Consider the following 12,796-nt stretch of genomic DNA (forward strand, 5'->3'; position numbering starts at 1 on the left):
GACAGTGGTCAGAATTGTAAAAATTGGCCCAGTCATTAACGTGCAAACCACCCTTGGGGCTTAAGGGGTTAATAAATAACATTTCCCACATGCCTACTTTAGATCAGCACACTTTTGGAAACATAAATTTTTTGTTCGAAAGTTAGAAGGGTCAAAATTTGACCAGCAATTTCTAATTTTTTTAAGAAAATTTACAAAACCATTTTTTAGGGACCACATCACATTTGAAGTGACTTTGTGGGGTCCATATGACCGGAAGTACACCATTATAAAATCTGCACCCCTCACGGTGCTCAAAACCACATTCAAGAAGTTTATTAACCCTTCAGTTGCTTCACGAAAACTGAAGCAATGTGGAAGGAAAAAAAAAATATTTACGGTAACTTTTTTCACAAAAATTTTTACTGTAGACCCAATTTTTTTATTTTCACAAGAGTAACAGGATAAAATGGACCCCAAAATTTCTCCTGAGTACACTGTTACCCCACATGTGGGGGAATTCCACTGTTTGGTAGCACTGCAGGGCTCAGAAGGGGACTTTTTGAATGCAAAATTGACTGGAATCGAGAGCAGATGCTTTGTCGGGTTTGGTGAGCCCCTGATGTGCCTAAACAGTGGAACCCCAACAAGTGACCCCATTTTGGAAACCACACCCCTCAAGGATTTTATCCAGGGGTATAGTGAGCATTTTAAACCCACAGGTATGACACAGAATTTGATAACATTAGGTCGTCATACTGAATATGTCGTCATTAGTGTTAAGTGCAAGTGCTCTCTGCTCCAGTTTGCATCGGGTGCGCACTGAATATCGTGAGTGACATGCCTCTGCCCCATGATACTCCATGCATACCCGATGCAAATGCGAGTAGCAAGCACCTGCGCTCAAGACTAGCTGTCATATAATTTTTTTTTTTTTACTTTTGAAAAAAACAATTCTAATTCCAACCCTAACCCCAACCCTAACACAACCCTAAGCCTGACACTAACACAGCCCTAACAAAACCCTCGGAGCTGCCGCACTCCTAACCTTCTGTCTCTTCCCCATTATCCTGCAGAATGTAAGTCGGCAAGGACAGGATCCTCTCCCCTCTGTACCAGTCAGTCATTGTAAATTTGTTTACTGTAAATGATATCTATAACTCTGTACGTAACTGCAGCGCCCCAGAGTCCTGGTCGTTGCAGTACTGTGGCTCCGCCACTATGGGGAGCTACGGTGCGTCTGATGGCACTGAAGGAGCTCATCGGATCAGGTATCACAGACACCAATATGTTTCACAGCTGGGCCTCTGGGGGGAGCTAAGGGTGCTATTCATTAGGCCACTCCCCACCATAGTGGGTAAACTGGGGGTCAGGCAGGAAGTTAGATCAGAAAGCTGACTGGATTGGACGAAGCAACACCTGGTGGCAGAGGGTGTTGTGGAGGAAGAGACAGTAGGGTCTCTGTCAGGGGTGGGATCCTGACAGAGGCTTGGCATTGGAAAGAACGTAACGGGTCCGCGCCAGCTCCGGGAAGCGGCGGGGCCCAAGAAAGGACTAGAAGCGAGATAGATTGTGCTGAGTGAGAAACGAGATCAAGCGATAGGAGAATTCCAGTAGGGGTCGTGCTGTAAGACCGGAGCAACACCCTACTGAGGCGCACTACCGGTGGCCGGAACGCCGAGGGAGTATCATAACATTCAGCTTCAAGCAATACTCTAAACAGCGGCAGGACAGTCAGTCTAAGGCGGGCTGTCTCACACAAATCACCTACGAAGTCTTGGGGGGCAACTTGTGGAGAGGGGCGACTCTAGGGTCCCGGAAGAGCTCCGAGCCTACCCGTCAAACGGGTGCCGTCCCAACCAGAACAACAGGGAGGGACGGAGGATTAGAAGAACATCATTTAATCGAGTTGTGAGGGAACTTAAGAAACAGACACAACGGTTGTGGGGACTTTCCGTAAGCACAGCAGGGAAGGACCGCAACACATAGCGCTAGAAGGAAGGCACCGATTTCCACCTGTGAAGTGAGCTCTGGAGGTGCCATCGGACCGGCCGGACTTGCGCAGCCTGGTGAACCGTATTCTGGACTGAGGACCCAGAGATCTTCAGTAAAGAGGTAAAGAGACTGCAACCTGGTGTCCTCGTTATTTACTGCACCGCACCATCACCACTGTCGTTTACACGTGTTATAGAACTGTGCGCCCCACGGCAGGGTCACGGACCGGGGCCTAGCCGCCGTGACAACCCCAGAGCAGAGACTCCGAGGCCCGGTACCGGGTACCCCTCGGCCCTGCGGCGGTGGGGGCGCTACAACTTGGCGTCACGAACAGGATCTACTTAAGCCTGAAGAATCAGGTCATGTGTGCCTTGGAACTGTAATTTGTCGTGCTTGGACTGTACTTTATTGCAAAGACTGTGCTGCGCCATTTACCGCCAAAAGTTCCCGCCAAAAACCGCCGCCATTGCTACGCCAGAGAAGCAGGAGGGCGTGCCATGGGAGGAGACTACCAAAGTGGCGCCAGAAACGGTGATCGCCCCCTGCGCCTCTTGTTGCAAAGCGATGACCTGCCTCAAAGCAGAGAACCGCCCCCTGACTTGCGATGGCGGGAACGAGGTGAAGGAGGAGCTCGACCTCGGAGAAATGGCGGAGTCAGGTGCATGCACTGCCACCGACTATCAGGCAGCGATGACGAACAGCAAGTGCCTGAACGAGGAAGAAGTGATTCCGGCTTGCCCTCCTTCACCAGAGGCGGACCTACGTCCACTGCAGCGGAAGAATCTGGATTCTTTGGAACCGGCCGCGGAGCTGAGCCTACCCATCCCGTCAACGGGGCCAGCGGAGGAGGAACCATGGTGGGCGGAGCCGCATCCGGGGACCCCATTGGAGGAGCCGCGGTCCGGGCTGCGGCCGACTCTAGCGTCCTCGTTAATGGACCGGATCGACATCGGTGGAACCACATCAGGCGCAGGTACGGAAGACGCCCCTGTCCCCCCGCTCGATCCCGCTCCCGCGACCGGCCCTCACCCCAGTAAAAGCCGTCTCCGCTCGGCAGAGTTAATGGTGTTACCTCCTGATGCAATGGGGAAGCTGGTACCGCCGCTGCCGACTAGGATGGGAGAACCCATAGACGTGGGGCCAGATGGGGTGATCCTCCAGTGGGACACCCCCCGGGTTGGGCCAGATGGAGTTCGGGAAGAAGGATTCACCCTTGCTGTACTTACCTGGGAACAATACAAACAGTGCTTGATCTTACATTGGAAACGGCAAAAAGAGGTAGTACCGACTGACCCACCGAGGGCGCAACCATCACCTCTTGTGTGTGATAACAGGGACATGGTGAAGCGGGGCACTGTATTGACCTTCCACCCGAGGAGGGGATGGGGCTCCATACAGGAACTGGGGCTACCAACTGACGTCTTTGTTGCCAGTTGCAATGTAAAGACTCCCTGCTGCGGCCGAAGTGGTGACTCATTGCAAAAGGGGGATCAGGTGACCTACACCCGTCATCGGAATGCATGCGGATGGTATGCCCGGAATGTGCGCCGCTGTGGGCCGGGGAGGGTGTCATCTGTTACCCCAACCATGATGGAACCAGACGTGACAGATCTTACCAATATTGCCGCCGTACGTCTCATTGCAGCAACTGATCTGGCAGCTAGAGTCCGCCTGCAGGTTCAGACCTCTGGAGGTCTGACTGCCCCGGGGAAGTCCGCCAGTGACACTGGTGCGGCATCAGCTGCTGGCCAAGGATCGAGGCCTACACAGTCGGAAGGTGTCCACTTTCGGCTGATGTCTTGTGATTTGCTATGAGGATAAACCTCGATACCATGAAGATGTAAATAGTTAACTGTTTTCTTCCTGTGTTCTGCTAAACCCGTTCAGGGTAAACTCTTAAAGGGATCCCTTTGTTGACCCGGGATCCCTATTGTTTTTGGTTAGTTTCTGTTTTTGTACGTTATTTAAAAAACTGCTGAAATCATGAACAGTGCATGATCCGAACTTCTTGTATATAGTTTGCACCTTATTAAAGGCGCTCCCTACTGGTTTTACTTAAAGAAGAACTCTTTGTGAAGATACCGCACTGGAGCCTTTGCTGAGTATGGACTGGTAGCTTGAGAAGATACGCTACCTCACAGAGACTTGGTCCCCTCTTAAAGGGGATGTTCATTTGCCGCACTTCGATAGTAATATTGCTTAAGACAAGTAGCAATAATGTTGATGAGAGAAAAGTGATGATAATGTTTGTACGAGAAAGTTATATGTGTTCAAATGGTTAATTGTGAAAAAGTGTTAATGATGTTGTCTGAGAAGAAAAAGGTGAAAGATAGAAGAAGGATGCAGTGGACCCGTAGGGATAGATGTGGTGTCCAGCATGCAAGAAAGAAAGAAAGATAATGAGAAGGCTTCAAGTTTGAAAGAAAATGCTTGATAATGTTGATAGATAGTTAGGATAGAAGGTAAACCCTGAGTCCTCATAGGAGTCATGTAGAGATGACTCAGTGCTCTCAAACTGAAAGTAATGTTATGTTCTATACTGTGTATAGTAGTTGAAAAGGCAGAAGGCCCTGGCTGAACGGGGCGGTCCTGTAACAGAAAGGAGAGGCAGTAGGTCTGGTGCCGATAGGACAGGCGGTCCTGCAGATCCAAAGTAGGAGAATGTAAAAGTTAAAATACCTTATAATGTGATTATAGGAAGGTCTTTAGTGGATAAAGAGTGTATATCCTTAAAGGCAAAGTTAAATTATTGTTCAACAATTTTGCACTTAGTAGAATACCCGGTTGGGTAACAGGAGTTATTTATAACCTGTAATTTATAATGTTAACCATGTTTGTAACGTTTAAGTGTCCTCACCTCCCATAAAGGGAAGCTCTGTTCAAAGTATACTTATTGTTATTGCACTCAACAAAATTGTATGTCTTTTTGCTAACTTGTATTGTTGTTTTCTTCCCAGTCCCGGAGTACTGTGTTTAACCAGGGGGGAGTGCAGCGCCCCAGAGTCCTGGTCGTTGCAGTACTGTGGCTCCGCCACTATGGGGAGCTACGGTGCGTCTGATGGCACTGAAGGAGCTCATCGGATCAGGTATCACAGACACCAATATGTTTCACAGCTGGGCCTCCGGGGGGAGCTAAGGGTGCTATTCATTAGGCCACTCCCCACCATAGTGGGTAAACTGGGGGTCAGGCAGGAAGTTAGATCAGAAAGCTGACTGGATTGGACGAAGCAACACCTGGTGGCAGAGGGTGTTGTGGAGGAAGAGACAGTAGGGTCTCTGTCAGGGGTGGGATCCTGACAGAGGCTTGGCATTGGAAAGAACGTAACGGGTCCGCGCCAGCTCCGGGAAGCGGCGGGGCCCAAGAAAGGACTAGAAGCGAGATAGATTGTGCTGAGTGAGAAACGAGATCAAGCGATAGGAGAATTCCAGTAGGGGTCGTGCTGTAAGACCGGAGCAACACCCTACTGAGGCGCACTACCGGTGGCCGGAACGCCGAGGGAGTATCATAACATTCAGCTTCAAGCAATACTCTAAACAGCGGCAGGACAGTCAGTCTAAGGTGGGCTGTCTCACACAAATCACCTACGAAGTCTTGGGGGGCAACTTGTGGAGAGGGGCGACTCTAGGGTCCCGGAAGAGCTCCGAGCCTACCCGTCAAACGGGTGCCGTCCCAACCAGAACAACAGGGAGGGACGGAGGATTAGAAGAACATCATTTAATCGAGTTGTGAGGGAACTTAAGAAACAGACACAACGGTTGTGGGGACTTTCCGTAAGCACAGCAGGGAAGGACCGCAACACATAGCGCTAGAAGGAAGGCACCGATTTCCACCTGTGAAGTGAGCTCTGGAGGTGCCATCGGACCGGCCGGACTTGCGCAGCCTGGTGAACCGTATTCTGGACTGAGGACCCAGAGATCTTCAGTAAAGAGGTAAAGAGACTGCAACCTGGTGTCCTCGTTATTTACTGCACCGCACCATCACCACTGTCGTTTACACGTGTTATAGAACTGTGCGCCCCACGGCAGGGTCACGGACCGGGGCCTAGCCGCCGTGACAACCCCAGAGCAGAGACTCCGAGGCCCGGTACCGGGTACCCCTCGGCCCTGCGGCGGTGGGGGCGCTACATAACCCCTTTCTCTTGTACAGCACCATGAAATTAATGGTGCTATATAAATAAATAATAATAAAAAACCCTTAGGCTATGTGCACACGTTCATGATTTTTAGTTTTTTTAGCGTTTTTTCGGCCATTTTACGCAAAAATAAAAGCTTACATAAGCATCCCATCAATTTTAATGCATTCCGCATTTTTTGTGCACATGCTTCATGTTTTTCCATGGCGGAATTGCATTCCAGAAAAAAACGCAGCATGTTCACTCTTTGTGCGGAATCGCGGCGATTCCGCACACATAGGAATGCAATGATCCGCTTACTTCCCGCATGGGGCTATGCCCACCATGCGGGAAGTAAGCAGATCACGTGCGGATGGTACCCAGGGTGGAGGAGACTTTCCTCCAGGCCCTGGGAACCATATACCTGTAAAAAAAAAATAATTAAAATAAAAAATCGTGATATTCTCACTTTCCGGCGGCCCCCGCAGCCTTCCCGCTCCTCGCAATGCTCCCATTCCCAGTAATGCCTTGCAACAATGACCTGTGATGACGTAGCGGTCTCGCATGATGCTACGTCATCTGGGGTCATTGCCGCAAGGCATTACTGGGAAAGGGAGCATCGCGAGGAGCGGGAAGGTTGCGGGTGCCGTTGGAAGGTGAGAATATCACGATTTTTTATTTTTTTATTATTTTTAACATATCTTTTTACTATTGATGCTGCATAGGCAGCATCAATAGTAAAAAGTTGGTCACACTTGTCAAACACTATGTTTGACAAGTGTGACCCACCTGTCAATTAGTTTTCCAAGCGATGCTACAGATCGCTTGGAAAACGTTAGCATTCTGCAAGATAATTACGCTTGCAAAACGCTAGTGTTTAGCGGGAATATGCATGCCAATTCTGCATGCGTATTTTCCGCAGCAGGGAGCTACAGAATTGCCGCAGAAATTTCTGTGGCAATTCTGCAACGTGTGCACATAGCCTAAGCCTAACACAACCCTAACCACAGCCTTAACCCCAACACTAACTGCAAAGAATGGAAAAAATTACATTTTTTTATTTTATAATTTTTTTCTAACAAAGGGGGATTTGATTTACATTTTTTTAATTTAGATCACTGTGATAGGGTCTATCACAGTGATCAAAAGGAAGCAATAGAAAAAATTCCCTTGCCGGGTACCGGCTGGCAGATCTTAGCGGGCGCACTGCACATGCGCCTGCCATTTCTTTTCCAGGAAGATGACACGGAGGGCGGGGTGACAGATCAGGAGGGCCCGGGGATGGCGGAGGTACTGGGGGGGAGGGGGGTACATGGAGGACCCCATTTCTCTATTCTCTGCTAGTTCATATCAGTGGAGATATTAGTTAAGGAGGGCAGTCAGGGGTGCAGCCTATATGGCAAAGTTTGGAATGAACCTCCTGTTGTACTCTACCAATACCAGGAAGACCCTAACTTGCTTTTTGAGAGTGGTTTTAGCTAGTTCTGGATTGTGACCACTTTATTGATTCTAGGTTTGATTTCACCTCAAGCTACTACATATCCAAGGTATTTGGCCTTTTTCCCCATGGCACATTTTTTTGGATTTATAGAGAACCCCGTCTTCCTGGCAGCATCAAACACCGCCTGGACCTTTCCCAGATGACTTTAACAATCTGGGCTGAAGATTACGATATCGTCGGCGTATGGACTATGGCCCTCTGTGGCCAGAGCTCCTTGCAGTCCAAACGGCATCTGGACATATTGCAAGCAAAAGCCGTCTTCTCTTTTTGTCATGAGGATTTGGCAACATCCCTTTGTTAGGCCCAAGGTGGTTATGTGCCTCGCCTGCCCAAGTCTCTCAATCAGCTTATCGACATATGCGGATATGCGTAGAAATTAGAGACTTCATTCAGCATCCGATAATAAAAAATCTCAATTCTCCATCGGGTTTTGGATGAAGGACAGTCATGCTAGACCACCCGCTCTTAGATTCCTCAGTGACTCCGAGATTCAGCATACGCTTCACTTCCCTGGAGATCAGTTCTCTGGAATTCGGTAGGGCTTCGAAATCACCCACACATGGGGTTCTGTCAGAACTTCATGTGCTAAGACATCTGTACACCTCGGCAAATCTGAGAACAAGTCTCGGTTTTGCTGCAGCAATTCCAGGCATTGCTGCTTTTGGGCCTTCGACAGCATCTCAGCTATTGTGACGTCTTCAATTACACTTTCTGGCTTGACCAGCAAACATGGAGTTTGCCATGCCTTTCATGCCATGTCTTGATGGGTAGTGGCATGAAGGGATTACAGAAGGGAGAGGTGGGAGCGATTATCTGGCGGGTGGGACAGCACTTGTAATACCTTAGGATTTCCCGTTGACATCCAAACCAATAGAACCTCCTCCTGAATCGTTCTTGGGTTTTGTTGACATCCAGTTGGCTACCCAAGACATGTGTATGAGCCCTCGATCTATAGGGTTCTGGTAGCAACAATTGCTCCACTATTTTCTCTCTGACTTTAGTAACCCAGTACAATCATAAAATAAGGAAATCTGGTGTCGGCACCCGGCTCCTGTGTTATGTTCTTTATAACAGTTATATTATTAAACACTTTTAGAGTTAGTTACCTATGTTGGGCAGACCCAAAATTTTCTCTGGTCAAACGTATCTCAGGAATGTTGGCCTACGGGGATAAAACCTCCTCATCTCCCACCATTACACAGAAGGGAAACCCGTCAGGCTCTGGGGTTGGTGAGACTTCTTTAGCACCAACCTGTCTCTTACCTGAGCAATTGAGGTCTCCACTCCTACCTCACAAGTCCCAAAATAACACAAAGTCCCGGCCTATGATAATTGGGTATAATAAATCGTGGACCAAGTTGACCTCATGGGACTCAGTACATCGGGCCAATTCATTGACCACTTTGTCCTCCGTATAGTCTTTAGCATCCCCATGAATGCAGAGGATGCCTACCTCCTTCCAAGGGCTCAATTGGAGAGGGAGTGTGGCCCTCAGAAGGGTCAGCAAACTGCTGAGTGTAGTAGTCCAGTCATTTGCAGACCATTCACTTTTACAGTCCACACTGCAAGCCGGATATGTGTAAAACACCAGTGTCCCATGCTACAGCCCATTTGCTCGATGGTCAGGGGGCAATGGGCAGCTATGTGGCCTGGGCCGTGATATATCTGGCAAATTATATCACCCGATACACATCATGACCTCTGCCACCTCCTTGGACTTTGGATGGCCCACCCCATTTTTAGCCTCACACCCTGAAGGGATTCCCAGTATGGAGTCGGCTGTCTCCCCAAGGAACCGTCGACCCTCTGATACCTTTCGACCGAGTCATTGGCATTCCAGGGAGCTCCCTATGCACCCCAATTCTGCATCAGGCTCAGAAGGGAGTGCACGAAGTTGTCCATTACAACTTGCTCTACAATCTGCACTGGGGTAAAGGACTCCAGCTGCAACCACTTTTGGATGAGGTGCAGCAGATCAAACATTATTCGTAAATCATCAATGTAGCGGAAGTATGCTAGAGGTTTAATAGAGAAAGATGACAAACTCCTCCTCTAGTTTACCCAAAAATAGGTGAGAATATTGCTTAGGACATTTTGCTTCCCATGGCGCTGCCCATTGACTGTTGGCATAAATTGTTCCCAAAGGAGAAATAGTTGTGATGGAGCACAAACCTGATCAATTGCAGTTTGTTTTGTGGCTAGATTTTTTTTTTTGAAGTAACTATTTGCATGCCAAAATCCGATCCTCATGAGGAGTGTTGGAGTAGAGACATTACATTCATGGTGGCTATTATTGTGTCCTCTGGAAGTGGATCCATGGCTGACAATCTGCACTGAATATCTGAGGTGTCCTGGATATAGCTAGGTGTGCGCCTCATCAAGGGTTTCATGTTCTGCAGCCTGAGATATTCTCAGTTAGGGTATGTGTCCACGTTCAGGATTGCATCAGGATTTGGTCAGGATTTTCCATCAGTATTTGGAAGCCAAAACCAGGAGTGGAACAATTAGAGGAAAAGTATAAGGGTATGTTTCCACTGTCAGGATGGCCGGCGGTATCGCCGCAGCGGCGAAGCCGCTCGGCGCTAAGCCCCGCCCCCTTTCTGGGACGCGATCATGCCGGATGTGTTAACTCTTCACATCCGGGATGATCGCTCGCTCCCATAGCGCCCTGTGATATGCCTTGCGGGGACGCTGCGTCCCCGCAAGGTGTACGGACATGCTGCGATCTGAAAAGACGCGCATGTCCGGAGTCGCAGGGCCGCCGCGTGCGGGTTTCCACGCATAGTGGAGACGGGATTTCATAAAATCCCCTCCACTATGCTGGAACATCTGGACGCTGCTTGTTTGACGCTGCAGCTCTGCGCAGCGTTTCCTGACCGTGGAAACATACCCTAATAGAAACACATGCACCACTTCTGCATTTATCACCCACTCCTGGTTTTGGCTTACAAATACGGACATAAAATCCTGACCAAATCCTGATGCAATCCTGAACGTGGACACATATCCTTAATGTCTCAATACCAAAGATGATTGGCCTCCCTGGATTACCTTCTTTGTGTATTTTAAGTAACATGTAGAAGGTACCTGTTTGGCAGTTGTCTTGTATTAGTTAATACAGCAGAAAAGGGGCAGCAGTGCTTACCTGCCCAGGTCTCCGAACAAATGAACTATCAGGATGCAGCAAACCCATGTAATAAAGATGGCAGCAACACAGGTGCAAAATACTGATAAGACAACCACTCACAGCCTACCAATTTATGGAGGGGGGTGATTGCTCAGTATATGATTGCCTAAAAGAGGCTTGTATAGGGTGCTGTTCACATGCAGGTAATGCATTAGTCAAACCCATACTATTCCCTCAGGAGGGCTGCCCAGCAATCTCTAAATGCATTCCATGTGGACACCGGTTTCCAAGACCAGGTTGGCTGCTCCCTGAAAAATAAAGTGCAAAAAATACATATAAATGGGTGAGGTATTGGTCGATATTTTGGCCAAGATATGCAAGCTCGCAAACCTCTTTTTGTGGCTTTGCTATGAAGTTTAGTGTTAGGACTCGCAAGTGTGAGGACTAGGGTTGAGCGAAACGGATCGGACAAATTCAAAAGTCGCCGACTTTTGGCTAAGTCGGGTTTCATGAAACCTGACCCGATCCCAGTGTGGGATCGGTCATGCGGAACGCGATCTTGGCGCCAAAGTCGCGTTTTGGTTTTGTATGACGCGTTTAGCGCCATTTTTTCAGCCAATGAAGGAGCGTGGGCAGAGTGATGACATAGGGGTTAGGGGCATGCACGACTATCGCCATTTTATCGCTTGTGCGCAGTGGGGATTTGCAATGTGTAACACGAGATTTTCCTGTGCTGGGATGGAGGAGAGAGGAGAGAGAGAGAGAGAGAGAGAGAGAGAGATGCATTGGGTTTCGTGTTCCGGCCGATCCCCGACTTTTCGCAGTAATCGGCCGATTTCGCCCGACTCGACTTTTCAGATAGTCGGGTTTCGCGAAACACGACTCGACCCTAAAAAAGTCAAAGTCGCTCAACCCTAGTGAGGACCCTTGGCACGAGTTGCGAGCTTACATATCTTGGGGTTGGGGATTTGCGGCTGTCCTGGTCTTCCCTCATGTCCTGCTACCTCTAACTATTTAAGGTGATGTAATTCCTTTATGCTCATTGATTGTTATGGCACTTTACATTGCTTTATATGTACTAAACCGTTGTTAATCTATTTAAATACATGCTACTCTACAGTGGGTACAGAAAGTATTCAGACCCTTTTAAATTTGTCACTCTTTTTTCATTGCAGCCATTTGGTAAATTCAAAACTGTTAATTCGCTTAGAATTAATAACCAGAAAGGTCTATCTTCATCTCGTCAGACCAGAGAATCTTATTTATCATTGTCTGGGAGTCCTTCATGTGTTTTTTTTTTTAGCAAACTCTATGCGGGCTTTCATATGTCTTGCACTGAGGAACAGCTTCCGTTGGCCCACTCTGCCATAAAGGCCCGACTGGTGGAGGGCTGCAGTAAGTGTTGACTTTGTGGAACTTTCTCCCATCTCCCTACTGCAACTCTGGAGCTCAGCCACAGTGATCTTGGGGCTCTTCTTTACCTCTCTCACCAAGGCTCTTCTCTCATGATTGTTCAGTTTGGATGGACGGCCAGGTCTAGGAAGACTTCTGGTGGTCCCAAACTTCTCTCATTTAAGGATTATGGAGGCCACTGTGATCTTAGGAACCTTGAAGTACTGCAGAAATTCTTTTGTAACCTTGTCCAGATTAGTGCCTTGCCACAATTCTGCCTCTGAGCTCCTTAGCCCGTAACTTTGACCTCATGATTCTCATTTGGTCTGACATGCACTGTGAGCTGTGAGGCCTTATATAGACAAATCAAGTCCTATCAGTTTAATTAAACACAGCAGGACTCCAATGAAGGAGTAGAACAATCTCAAGGAGGATCACAAGGAAATGGACAGCATGTGCGTTAAATAAGAGTGTCTGAGCAAAGGGTCTGAATACTTATGACCATGTGATATTTCAGTTTTCCTTTTTCCTTAAATTTGCAAAAATTTCTACATTTCTGTTTTTTTTCAGTCAAGATGGGATGCAGAGTGTACATTAATTAGAAAAAAAAAAACTTTTTTGAATTTACCAAATGGCTGCAATGAAACAACGAGTGAAAAATTTTAAGGGGTCTGAATACTTTCCGTACCC

Source organism: Ranitomeya variabilis, chromosome 3 (assembly GCF_051348905.1).
Source record: "Ranitomeya variabilis isolate aRanVar5 chromosome 3, aRanVar5.hap1, whole genome shotgun sequence".
Lineage (NCBI taxonomy): Eukaryota > Metazoa > Chordata > Amphibia > Anura > Dendrobatidae > Ranitomeya > Ranitomeya variabilis.